Genomic DNA, 11,582 nt, shown 5'->3' with positions numbered 1-11,582 from the left:
AAACGTGTAGCTAAAGCCAACAGAAGTCAACATTCAGTGAGACAACACACTTGGATTGACAACCATTGCTGGACCACCCAGACTGCATCCTGTAACCAGTCTACTAGCCAGACAGCAACAGAATGGGCTGGAGTGATGGCGCTGTTGGCACCATGTCTGCTGAGAAGGCATGAGGACCAGCATCAGAGAAGGGCATGGTAGTGTTCTCTTCTAATCCCAGCGTGGGGAGATGGAGACAGACATCCCAGGGCTCACTGGCCAGGCCAGCCGATCTAGACCAATCCAGCAAGCTCCAGTATAATGAGAACCCCATCTAAAGTAAAAAACACAAAAAACAAAAAACACAGACACAAACATGCATCCTCACACATGTACACACACAGACAACATAAGTTCTGCTTGGTTCCATTTATATTGAGATTATGGAAGAAGTGAACAAGTCTACGATAGGTCCCGGGGGCCAGTTGGTAGTTATTGAAGGGAAACAGAAGGTTTAGGGGCACTTTGAGCATAGCTTTTGATCTGTGTGTGGCATAGCATGTTTAAGGACCCTAGGGAGGCCCAGGAACCCATGGCTACCACGGCTTCTCCATTCTCTTGTGTGGCCTGAAGCAGCCGTGAAGATGCTTCCTTCTGGCTCTTGAAATGGGCAGTGGCCAAAAGCCACAAAGAGTCAGCAGATCTGTAGTTAGCCAGTGAACCCCAGGTCCCTTCTCCCCGGAATCCGTTTGGAGATAACATTTGACTGTAACTTTGGAAATGAGTTTGGCACTATCAGGAATGTGCCAGGCAGCCTGGGTGAAGTGAGACAGGGGAGGCAGCACACAAACTCAAGAGATGACATCCGAGAATCTTTCCCTTTGGGGGGGGGGATACAGAGAAGCGGGAAGCTGGGTGGTGGATTGAAGTTGTCAAAGCTCTCTTGGAGAATGAACTTACAAGGCTTCAAATTTGAGTATGAAAATGAGCCACGCCTTGGAGCTTTCTCAAGAACGAGTGGTGTAGCTACCAGAACCAACGGCTCAAGGCCGACCAAGGAGGACCTGTGAGGAGACTTTGCATCTGGAGAGCAAAACTGTTGATTCAGCACGTGTCACCGTCGTGTTTCAAGGAACCCAAAGAGACAACAGGAGAGCCTCCAAAGAAGATGGTTGGGTGCTCAGGGGACACCTGCAGGGTGGTGTGTGATACGCTGCCTGGCTGTGGGACCCGGCTGTGCCCCGGCTGCTTGCAGGTGGCATTTCTACTATGAGAATGGTCTTCTTTGTGTATAGGTTTTCTGCAGACTTAAAAATAAATAAGGGTGGGAATGGTGGCTCACTCTTGTAACCCCACCCCTTGGATCTCTGCCCACTGGTGTGGGGCCAGCCTGGGCTACTGGGTGACACTGCCTCCTTCTCAAAAACTATTTAAAAAATTACCAACAAATGTCGCCACTGGGAGTGGGGTTCACTCAGCCTCAATCCACACTCCAGGTTCATGGTTTTTAGAGTGAGACCTCCACAACTGGGACGTGGAGGGACGATGCCTTCCACTGTGTGCTCTTCTGAAGGCCCAAACTGTTGGCTCACTGGCTTTTCACTTGAGGCAGCTTGATGACCTCTCGTTTAGGAAACTACTCTGCAGTTTAACCATCTTTGCTCACAGAATCTTAAAAACTTACTTACCCCTTAGTTTTAAATTGGCTTTGGAATTTAAGGAAACTTTTAGATCCAAAACAACAGCTAACAACAAAACAGAAGAAACCGACCAAACGAAACACCACCCTGTGTTTTAGAGACCTCACGGTCTTTGCGCAGTTCGTTCCCCCAGATGCTGCGCGCTGTCCTTGTGCTCTTTTAGCTCCATACCTGACGACCTACTAGGTAGTCAGGGAAACACAAAAATGGAAGCTTCAAATCCACTTGGTGATTTTGATGATGATTCTGCAAACATTTAGTGTGTCTGCAAATAGCCTTTAAGCTGGGCAGTGGTGGCGCACGCCTTTAATCCCAGCACTCGGGAGGCAGAGGCAGGCGGATCTCTGTGAGATCGAGGCCAGCCTGATCTACAAGAGCTAGTTCCAGGACAGAACCAAAAGCTATGGAGAAACCCTGTCTCGAAAAAACAAATAAACAAATAAAAGCAGATAGTCTTTATAAGATATGACAAAAATGCTGTTTAGGAATTGCTTGAAATAAATCTTTAAATTTAATTTTTTTTATTAATTAAATTTTCATTTACTTTACATTCCGACCACAGCTTCCTCTCCTCCCCCTCCCATTTCCTCCCTCCCTCCCCTCTGTCACCCTCCTCAATCCACCCACTCTCCACCTCTGTTCAGAAAGTGGCAGGCCTCCCTTGGGTGCCAACAAAGCATGGCTTATCAAGTTGAGGTGGGCCTAAGCTCCTCTTCTTATATTAAGGCTGGACAAACAACCCAACATTTGGAACAGGTTCCGAAAAGCCAACCAAAGTGTTAGGGACACTGCTGGGAGTCCCACAAGTAGACCAAGCTACACAACTGTCACACATATTCAGAGGACCTAGGCCTGTCCCATGCAGGCTAGTCATGGGTCCATAGTCTGTGAGCTCCCGTGAGCAGGCCAGTTGCTTCTATAGGTTCTCTGGTGATGATCCTGACTGCCCTGGCTCATAACAATCCTTCCTCCCTCTCCACAACGGAATTCCCCGCACTCTGCCCAGGGCTTGGCTCTGGATCTCTAAATCTGTTTCCATTAGTGACTGGAGAAAGACTCTCTGATGACAGTCGGGGTAGTTACCAGTCTGACTACAGATGTCCAGTCCAGGCTACTGATCCACAATTGCTAGGAGTCTTGGCTGCGGTCATCCTTGTGGATTCATCATAGTTTCCCTTAGATTAGCTTTCTACCTGATTCTGAAATGCCCCCTATCAAGATGTCGCTTTCATTATTCTCTCCCTTCATCTACCCTTCAACCTGATTCCTCGTGTTCATGTCCCCACCTGCCCCCAGTCTACCCAGGGGATCTTTTCTATTTCCCCTTACCAGGTAAATCCCTGCGTTCCCGCTTTGGGCCGTCCTTGTTATCCAGTCCGTCTGGGGCTGTGGATTATAGCATGGTTATCCTTTATATGCCAAATTTGTCTTTCTGTGTCTGGATGACCTCCCTCAGGATGATTTTTTTATTTGCTTCCAAACTTACTGATGTCATTGTTTTTAAAAGTTGAGTGATACTCCATTGTGTAAATATACCACATTTTCTTTTTTTCTTTTTTTTTGGTTTTTTGAGACAGGGTTTCTCTGTAGCTTTTTGGTTCCTGTCCTGGAACTAGCTCTTGTAGACCAGGCTGGCCTCAAACTCACAGAGATCCGCCTGCCTCTGCCTCCCGAGTGCTGGGATACCACATTTTCTTTATTCATTCTTTGGTTGAGAGGCATCTAGCGTTTCCAGGTTCTGGCTATTACAAATAAAGCTGCTATGAACATAGTTGAGCAAGTGTCCTTGTGGAATGATTGAACATCCTTTGGGTATACGCCCAAGAGTGGTATAGCTGGGTCTTGAGGTAGATTGATTCCCAATTTTCTGAGAAACCGCCATACTGATTTCCAAAGTGGCTGTAAAAGTTTTCACTCCACCAGCAGTGGAGGAGTGTTCCCCTTGCTCCACATCCTTGCCAGCATGAGCTGTAGTTAGTGTTTTTTATTTTAGCCAGTCTGATTGGTATAAGACAGAATCTCAGAGTTGTTTTGATTTGCATTTCCCTGATGGCTTAGGATGTTGAATATCTTGGTTACTGCAGATTCTTTTGTTGAGAATTCTCTGTATAGATATATGCCCCCATTTTTAAATTGGATTATTTGGTATTTTGATGTCTAGTTTCTTGAGTTCTTTTTATATTTTGGAGATCAGCCCTCTGTCAGATGTGGGGTTGGTGAAAAACTTTTCCCATTCTGTAGGCTGCCATTTTGTCTTATTTACAGTGCCCTTTGCCTTACAGAAGCTTTTCAGTTTCATGAGGTCTCCTTTGGTAATTTTCCATCTCAGTGTCTGTAATACTGGTGTTTTATTCAGGAGGTTATTTTCTGTGCCAGTGCCTTCAAGGCTATTTCCCACTTTCTCTTCTATCAGATTCAGTGTAACTGGATTTACTTGGACTTGAGTTTTATGCAGGGCGAGAGATACGGATCTGTTTGCAGGTGTGGCCTGTGTGCGCTCATGCATATGTACACCCATAAATAAATATGAAGGAAAAGAATATTTAGTTGAGAACTAGTGGCACAGGCCTATAATTTCAGTTACTTGAGAGGCCGGGGCAAAAAGATCTCAAGTTTAAGACCAATATCCTTCTGTCCCCCAAAAATGAAAGAAAGATTAGGGATGTGGCTCAGTGGTCGAGAGATTACCTGACATGTGCAAAGCCCTGAGCTCACTCTCTAGTGCAGGAGAGAATATTTGCAAGGCTCTTTAGGCATCCCCTGGAGCTTAATTTTAGTAAAACAAATGGATTCGAATTGTCTTTGTTGCTCAAACATTACTGTTGCGAAACACGTAGATGTAAATTAGCCGAATTTGGTCACCCATATCTTTACATGAGTCTCTTCTGCAACATCATCAAGATATTAGAGTTTTAGAGTTTTTTTTTTTTTTAAGATATTAGAGTTTTGTTGTCTTTTAAGAAAGCTCATGGGGGCAGGGCATGGTGGCACATGCCTTTAATGCCACCGCCTGGGAGGCCAGAGCTGGCAGAGCTCCTTGAGTTTGAAGCCAGCTTGGTTTACCTAGTGAGTTCCAGGACAGTCAAAGGTACATAGTGAGACCCTATCTTGAACCCCTCCCCACCCGACCCCAGAAAAAAGAAAAAGAAAATTCACCATTCTGGAGGTGTAGCTCAGTTGGTAGAGGGCTTGCTTAACATGTAGAGTTTGATCCCTAGCAAGGTACAAAGCAAGCGTGGTGGAAGACTCCTGTAGTTCTAACACTTGAAGGTGGAAGCAGAAATAGAAAAGGACATTCAAGGTCATCCTCAGCTACACAGGGAGTTTCAGACCAGCCTAAGACACACGCAACTTTGAAAACAATAGCAACAGCAGCAACCAAAATAAAAATAAATTTTAAAGAATTAAAAAGGGGACTGGAGAAATGGTTCAGAGGTTAAGAGCACTGATCCTCTCCCAGAGGTCCTGAGTTCAATGCCCAGCAACTGACTGGTGGCTCACAGCCATCTGCAATGAGATTTGGCGCCCTCTTCAGGCCTGCAGGCGTCCATGCAGGCAGAAGGCTATGTGCAGAATAAAAAATAAATTCTTTTAAATTTTTTAAAAGAGAAAGGAAAAATATGTGACATGATCATTGCATATTAATTTATACATTAAATACACCTTATTTTAATGGAGCAAAGAATTTTATACATATTTATACATTTTGATTTAGATTGCATTAAATTACATACGTATTTTGAGAATCTAGTGCTAAAAATTGTAGCGACTAAAAGGTTGACTTTTTTTTTAAGGTGGAAGGTGGGCAGGATGGAAACGCTCCTGTAAATGTCTTTATTCCTGTGGCTAATACTGAGAAAATGTGTATTTGATCTTTACTAAGTATGGCTTATACCATTTGATATTCATTTGTTGAAACAAAACTTACTGAGGAAAACACACAACAAACCCGTATTTTAAAACAGCCCATGGGAGCTGGGTTTGGCACAGCCGTATCTCCTCTTACAGACGTACGTGAGCTGTGCCCGTACTTGCCGCATTCCTGGGATGTGGAGTAAAGCTGGACCGGCTCCTGGAGCCTGTGCAGCCCGGTGGCTTCCTGCAGGAGAGCTGTTCCCACAGGGCTAGGCAGCCATTCTGATGAGAGACAGCATAGAGCGGAACCTCTGATCAGAAGCCGGGATCTGGGGTGAGCACACGAAGGTTTGTGTACTTATTTTTCAGGGACAGAAAGTTTCTGGTCGACTCTGGACTTTGTCAAATGTTCCTGCGAGAAATATGAAAGTAACCTTGAGGGGAGCGAAAGGACAAAACGCCTGTCGGGCCAGGAAGCCGCTCGCGGAGCCCAAACAAAGGCAGCATTATAAAGCCGTGGGCAGGGAAGGCAAGCGCTGGGGCGGGTGGCGTCCCAGACCTGCCAGTACTTGCAATTGTTACATCAGGCAGACGGAGTGGGAAATGCCCATCCCTGCCAGGGTGGGGCACCTTTCTCTTTTCTCTCTTTCCAAGGGTGTTTTATCTGCTCTTTATTTTCCTGGTTATATAAAGGCCTCAGGTGACAACTTAATATTTCAAACTTGATCGCCCAAACGACTAGCCCCAACCTGGGAGCGTGGTGCCTGAAGTTCAGGAAGCCTGTCTTCCTCAGGCTCCAGGGCTTCTGCTGGGCTGTGAAGAAGGTAATGTTTAGTACTGCAGATAGCTGTACTGTGCTCCAGGCTAGGCAAGTGTCCATGGTTCAGGGACAGTCTGCTGGTGTGCGACTGAGCCTCCTGTCCTGCTCTGAGGCCTATTACCCTCCATGTCTCCCATGGGTAGAAGGCAGCTTCTGATGCCTGCTCAGCACCCGCCCTGCCCTTGGAGGATTGGCCTAGCATGTCGCTACAGCCCTGCTTGTTCACATGCAGTCAAGCAAGCTCACAGTCCCTCCTCAGGCTCCTCATGGATGGCTCGACCTTGATGGTGCCTTGTTGGACCCTGGCCGGCCATCCCACGGCTCTGGAAGCCTTTCTGGAACCATGTTTCTCCACAGACATCCGCATTTGTAGGCCCCAGATGGATGGATAAAATAAAGAAGAGTGAGCAGAGGCTGGCCTGCCAGGGTAGGATGGGAGGTGTCAGGCTGCCCACTAGGGAAGTTTCTGAGGTAGCAGAGCCTCTCAGCCTCCATGTGTCGTCCCCCATCTTCTGGAGGGAAAAGGACCCAGTGTGACTCAGGGAGCTCCCCAATTCTATGTCTAGGGCCTCATTGGAGTGTCAATTTACAGCTAGTTTTTACTTTTTTTTTATTTTTATTTTTTTTAGCCCTGACTGTCCTGGAGCTCACTATGTAGACCAGGTTGACTTTGAACTCATAGAGATCTGCCCGCCTCTGCATCTGGAGTTCTGGAATTAAAGGCCTAGTTTTCATGGCCCTCTCCTCAGGAGGATGGGGTTGGTTGTTCCTGTCGTCTCTCAGAATGGAAGCTTTACAGCGTGGAAGGCATCTGCAAGATGGGACTTGAACATTCCTCAAGCCGACTGCTTAAGTCTCTGAGGTACAAAGACAACTGCTCATCTTCAGGCGCTCTTGGAAGCCAACCTGAATCTACAAGCTGACAGACAGGAAGAGAATGAATCATTTATCCTCCTTTTATTTTCTTTTTTCTCTCTGAGAAGGTTTTTAGTGCGTACGAGCTGGACTACGACTCACCGTGTAGCCCAGGCTGACCTTGAACTTGATCCTTCTGCGGTGCTGGGATTATAGGCATGTGCCCTCGTGCCTGGTTCATACTCCATTTTCCCTTCACGAACTGGGTCTCTAGGGAGCCGAATGCTCTGACAGGGATATTTCTCTCCGGGAGAAGGGGACAGACTGGGAATATCAGCCATATATTTCAGACACAATGGATGATCCCTGCTGCTGTAGGAACCCTGTCTGCTGAATTCACCAGCCCTGATTCTCACACATTCCAAAGGCTGTCAGGGAAAGTCTGAACCCTGTCCCACCATGACAAAAGTCAGTAGGATGTCCAGGATGGTGGAACACCATCAAGAGTAGGTATTTGCTGTAGGGATGGTAATGGGGCCCCCGTTTAAAGGGCTATGAGCCAGATATAGTCAAAGAATGATGACGGACAGGAGTCATTAAAGACCCTAGGCCCTTCTTCCCCTCTCTGGGCTGCTCTTCCAGACTTGGGCAGAGATGCTGGGCTGTAGGACAGTGAGGGACAGTGGATGACCAGGGCTGCAGTCCGTGCCCCTGGCTTTACCCTCATTTTCCCCCAGCTGAGGCACTGCCTGGCCCCCCTTTTTTTGTTTTTGTTTTTTCAAGACAGGGTTTCTCTGTGATTTTGGAGCCTGTCCTGGAATTAGCTCTTGTAGACCAGGCTGGTCTCGAACTCACAGAGATCCGCCTGCCTCTGCCTCCCAAGTGCTGGGATTAAAAGTGTGCGCCACCACCGCCCAGCTTGCCTGGCCCTTTTTGAGGATTGGACTGCGTGGGGCAGATCAGGAACTATGTTAGGGCCCTTCAAATTTCACCGCAATCTTACTTTCGTCTGTCTTGGAGGCCAGTTCAAGGCCACTCCAGCAAGAAGCGCTGGCCCGAAGAGCCACTTCTAAGAGGCGCCCTTGGTTCACTTAGTTCATTAAGTTCATGTGTGTCTTTTAACAAAGCAGCAATAGGCTGTTTTCAGATTCTTCCAGCAGATGGCAGCAAAGGGCCTTGTTCCAACAAAATCAGCGCTTATTCCTGTTGCAGGAGAAGAAAGAGGGTATTGTGTGGGATCTGAGAGCAGCCACCTCAGCCCCTACCAGACCAAAGGCCTGTGCAGCCTGACATCATCTCAAACAACCCGTGCCCTTGACACTTGATCACACAGCTGACCAGGGCCTCTGAAGAGACATCGCTGTCTGGGGACAGCAAACAGAAACGTACCCGCCTCAGATATAGATTCACGATCTCCAAAACTGTGGCCAAGAGCACAAAAGATTTAGGAAACTCGCTGAATATGAGTACTTCAAATTGAAGATTTTTCTTTTTTAAGATAGGATCTCACTATGGAGACAAGACTGGCCTTGAACTCACCTGCCTCTGCCTCCCTAGTGCTAGAATTAAAGGCGTGCTCCACGGTGCCCCACTGCCACAAAGACACCTCTTTTAAAAATGATTTTTTAGATTTATTTTTATTTTGTGTGTGTGTTTTGCCTGAATGTACGTCTGTGCATCCATGTGCCTCTGGCGCCTGTGGCGGCCAGAGGAGGGTTGTTGAGTCCTGTAACAGTTACAGTAAGTGAGCCTCTGTCTTGGATGCTGAGGATCAAGCCCAGGTCCTTTGGGGGAGCAGTCAGTGCCCTTAATCACTGAGCCTTCTCTCCCACAGTGGAGATTTTTTTTGAAAACGTAGATCCTGGTTACTTTGAAAACGTAGATATGGTTACAAAACATATAAAAGAAAGGATTATTTATTTTGTTTTGGTTCCAGTCTCTTTGGTCACGGTGGGGGCGGGGACCAGATGGTGAGAGAAGATGAGTGAAAACCAAATCCTGCCAGCATCCGTGGGTGCCTCCAAGTCTCAGCCCATGAACCTGCAGGCCAGATTCACATGTCGTAGCAAGACTGAACAGGAAGTGGGAGAACATTGGCGGCGAGAGATGGCAGCCTGCAGTGTAGACCACACTCAAAGCAGGGCTGGTGCCTTGCTGCTCAACGTTCTTCTCACGCCTGAATTCTAGCGTCAGACCCTGCCTCTTGAGGACCAGACATTTCCCTAGGCCAGTGGCTCTCAACCTTCCTTAATGCCGCAACCCTTTCGTATCGTGTGGTGACCCCCCACCCTAAAATTATTTTGTTGCTACTTTATAACTGTAATTTTGTTACTGTTATGAATTGTAATATAAATCCCTGTGTTTTCTGATGGTCTTAGGCGACCCCTGTGAAAGGGTTGTCCCACATGCTGAGAACCGCTGCCCTCTGCTGTCATCTGTTGAGAATATTTCAGATGAGGGAATTCATGTGGCTTGGCCCAGGAAAACGCTTGAATGTGAACCTGTGCTGCCTCTGAGTGCCTAGCCTCAGCCTCTGCCCTGCTCACCAAGCACTCCTTGCTTGCCCTCTAGCTAAGCAGAGCTGCCCCGTGCTATTCTGACAATGCATTCATTGTTTTTGGGAGGAAACGGAGGGCTTTTCCCACATGGTCTTATTAAAATTATTTTATTGATCTGTGGAAATATAGAAATAAAATGTCACTATGGAAATTCTGCTAAGACGTGTACGGAGAGACACACATGTTTACTGACATTCCAGTGAGGAGCACTCTCTTGAAGGGACTCTGGTGGGGCCTGATATTCGGAACTCAAAAGGTCATCCAAACAACCAGACTTGTGTAGAGAGAGTACTTTTCACTTGGCATCAATATGGTAGAATTCAGCAACATGCTACCATGTCACGTAAGCAGAACCATTGTCCACACCACGTCTTAAACTTCCTACTTAAGCACACTTCACCAGACCGATAATTGACCGTTGACTTGGCATGAGGTGAGGGGACTGCTCAACAATGCCCCTGCATTCCCAGGCCCATGGCAGAGGGACCATTGGCTTGTTGTCTTGTGGTCCACTAGGCTGTGTAACCAGTATTAGCCAGTGAGGTACAAAGGAAGTGGCATTTAGTGCCAGAATATGTCATGGCTTAAGTCCCTCCATCCCACATTCAGCCAGGAAGAACCACGATGTTCTAGATGGTTGGCTAGGTCCTGGGGTAAAGATGGCAGAGCTGAGCCTCAGCCAATCCCTGCAGGCAGCCTGAGTGAGAAGGTAACTCTTCAGTCTCCGGGATGCCGGCGTGATGGTTAGGTCTGTCAACTTGACACAATATGGACTCACTGGGGAAGAAAGGCTCAATGAGGGGTTGTCTCTATCTGTTTGGCCTGTGAATTGTCTATGCACAATTGTCTAGATTCATACTTGGTGTGGGAAGGCGCAGCCCACTGTGAGCGGCACTATTCCTTAGGCAGGGGATCTTGAACTATACAAAGTAGAGTGATATGAGCACTAACAAGCACACACGTCTTCGTTTCTCTCTGCTTTCAGCTGTAAAAATAAGGGGGCCACCTGCTTCCAGCTCCTCCATCTTGACTTGCCCAGGGTAATGGGTCGTGACCTGGAACCATGAACTAAAGATAAAGCTGCCCTCTCCTAAGATGCTTTTTGTCAGAGTATTTTATAACCGCGACAGAAAGGAAACGACAGTACTGGGATTGTTGGCAAGTGTGGCGCAGCCAAGCCTGTGCCAGTATGGTAGAGATCGGTGCCACACATGTGGCTCTTCAGCAATCAGCGCCGCCGATGTCAAACACCAGGGCTCATTGTCAGGCGCCTGTCTTCAGCGGTTAGAGGGAGGGGATCCATGTTATGCAAAACCATTGGTAAGATAGCAAGGAAGCAGGCTGGATATCGCATGACCTTATGATCCAGGAAGGAGGGCACAAAGAGACTCTGTGTTGATTTGCTAGGCACTTGCAAGGAGAGCTGTGCTCAACTACAGCAAGTGCCAGCCGTGAGAAGCCTTCAATCAGCGTAGTCTCATGGTTAAAACCACTGCACCCTATTATGTTAAATATCGAGTTTGGGGCCTGGGGAGATGGCCCAAAAGATGGCAAAGCACTTGCTGCATGAGCATTGTGCCTTGCGTTTGGACTCCCGGCACCTGTCTAAATACCAGGAAGGTGTATCCACTCACCTGTAATCCTAGTTGCCTGGGAGATAGACATGGGCATGCCCAGAAGAAGCCGTCTAGATTGACTAGCCATATCTGTGAGTTCTGGAGAGAGGTGTAAGTGTATCGGGTATATAAGGTAGATAATGAGGAAGATACCCGCCATCAATGTCTGGGGAGAGGTGTAAGTGTATCGGGTATATAA

Source organism: Microtus ochrogaster, chromosome 15 (assembly GCF_000317375.1).
Source record: "Microtus ochrogaster isolate Prairie Vole_2 chromosome 15, MicOch1.0, whole genome shotgun sequence".
Lineage (NCBI taxonomy): Eukaryota > Metazoa > Chordata > Mammalia > Rodentia > Cricetidae > Microtus > Microtus ochrogaster.
Note: the sequence above shows the minus strand (reverse complement) of the source record.